Source organism: Arachis ipaensis, chromosome B06 (genome assembly GCF_000816755.2).
Source record: "Arachis ipaensis cultivar K30076 chromosome B06, Araip1.1, whole genome shotgun sequence".
Classification (NCBI taxonomy): Eukaryota; Viridiplantae; Streptophyta; class Magnoliopsida; order Fabales; family Fabaceae; genus Arachis; species Arachis ipaensis.
In genome coordinates, this window is record NC_029790.2 from 114,205,585 (window position 1) to 114,208,219 (window position 2,635).

Here is a 2,635-nt window from a genome sequence, read left to right on the forward strand (position 1 = left end):
CCTCTTTCTCCCTATCTATTTCTATTTTGTGCAGAGGGTCTCTCACATCTGCTCCAGAGAGGAGAACAGAGACAGGATCTTTCTAGTTTGAGACTGAATCACAGATGCCCAGAATTACCCATCTATTTTTTGCAGATGATTCAATTTTATTTAGCAAAGCTACAGAAGGAGACTGCCGAAGCTTACTAAGTATCTTACAGACCTACGAGGGTATAAGTGGCCAAGTGGTTAATCTAGACAAGTCATCTGTTTTCTTCAGCAAAAATATACTGTTTCACACCCGAGATCAATTGTCTAATCTTCTTATGGTTCTGCATGTTGGAAATCAAAATAAGTATTTGGGGTTACCGTCAGTTATTCAGAAGTCCAAGAGAGCTACTTTCAATTATATTAAAGACAAGGTCCGCCAAAAACTCCAACAATGGAAACGAGCTCTACTTTCTCCTAGTGGTCGAGAGATTTTGATAAAGGCAGTAGCTACAGCAATTCCCATCTATACTCTGAGTTGTTTTCGATTGCCTGATATTTTATTAGAGGAGTTACAACGCACTATCTTACAGTTTTGGTGGGGACAAAAAAATAGAGAGAGAAAGATGCAATGGATAAGTTGGCAGATTACATGTAGACCCAGAAACTAAGGAGGACTAAATTTCAAAGACCTAAAGGCTTTCAACCTTGCAATGCTTGCAAAACAAGGCTGGAGGCTACTTACTAAATCGAATTCTCTGCTTAATAAAGTCTACAGGAGCAAATACTACAAGTTCACAAATTTCCTGAGAGCAAAGACAGGGAATAACCCATCATGGGGCTGGAGGAGTGTCTTGGAAGGCAGGAAAGTCCTGGAAAAAGGACTAGTCTGAAAAATTGGTAGGAGAAATATGGTGAACATTCATACAGATTCATGGGTCAATGACTACACTGCAATTATGCCTATTTTTAATCAAAACACTGATCGAATCCCTTAGTGGGTCTCAGAACTAATTTTACCTAACAAAACTTGGGACCAGGATAAAATAGCAAAATTTTTTCAACCAGAAATCACTGAAGTAATCATCAATACTCCTATCTATAAAGGAGATGATAAACTAACCTGGATGCGGACCAACAACAGCGGATATTCTGTAGCGTCATGTTACTGAGTAGCATTCCTCTTCTACCACCCTCCAGCGGAGTTTCTCCCTGATCGATGCAAGCAACAAGAGCTTTGGATGAACATATGGAAGATGAAAAGCCAACCTAGATTCAAAAATTTTATCTGAAAGATGGCTCATGAAGGCTTACCAGTTAACCAAAAGCTGCATTCCAGAATTGCTTCTTCTAACCCGATGTGTATTCGCTGCTAAATGGAAGAAGAATCAGTAGGTCATTGTATTTTTGACTGCCCGGACTCAGTGGAAGCATGGAGGCTCGCGGAGCTTGAAGTTCCTGCACAACAAACGGAACTATGGAAGTGATGGTCAAAGTTCATACAAGCAACCAAACTTAGAAGCCATAACTATTCAAGTGATATAGAGCTAGCAGCAAACCTGTGCTGGCAGATCTGGAAAGCAAGAAATAAATTGATCTTCAATAAAGAGCGGAGAACACCTTGGATGTGTGTTGAAGCGGCTCACTGATCCATGCAGAAGAGATGAAGAAGATGAAGAAGATGAATTGGGTATGGTGTTCTTTGTGAGAGAGAGGAGAACGAAACTTCTTCTGAGGAATTAGAAAAGTTACTTAATCAATGTAATTCAATTACATTCATAGTCTTTGTTGGATCTTTTCCAAAATTGCCCCCTATGGGTAGTCCCTAGTGGACCTTTCATTTCATTTTATTAATGAAATATATTATTTGAAAAAAAAAAACGATTTTTTTGTTGAGAGCAAATTCACTGCACTCCCAGCGAACTCTATAAAAACGATAGAGTTCACCTTAATCTAGCAAACTCTACTCAAATTTTTAAAAACTCACATTTTTAATCCATATCATCGTCTCTAAAATAGTATATAGATCTCCAAACAGTATATAGGAGTACACAAAAATACACTGACAACAAACCTGGCTTCTTCAAGGATGATTTTTAAATTATAAATTTAAAAAAAATAAGCCATATTTAACAATGGCAACCATTATCATCGTCTCCAAAAATACACAGGTACACCGGAATAAGTCATATTTAACAAAAAAAAATTTAATTATAAATTGAAAAAATAACTATTTCCCAAAAATAAAATACGATGTACTCTCATGTACTCTGGAGACGATGATAATGGTTACCACTGTTAACTTTTCAAACTCAATCTGATATATTTGAAGTGAAGTTCGCCGGAGTAAGAAGAACACTCATTTTTATAGAGTTCGTCGGGGATGCGGCGAACTTGACCAAATGCCAAAAAAAAAATCTTAAACCTTAATTTTTTATTATTAATATCAATATCAATTTTTTTTTTTTACCAAAGATAGGAGACTCGAACTCGCAACCTCTTAATTGAGTATGGGGAGACTATGCCATTTGAGCTATTAGTTTCGTTAAAAATTATATTATAATGATTGATAATTTATTTTTTTTACCAAAGATAGGAGACTCGAACCCTCAACCTCTTAATTGAGTATGGGGAGACTATGCCATTTGAGCTATAACTCATTGGCTTA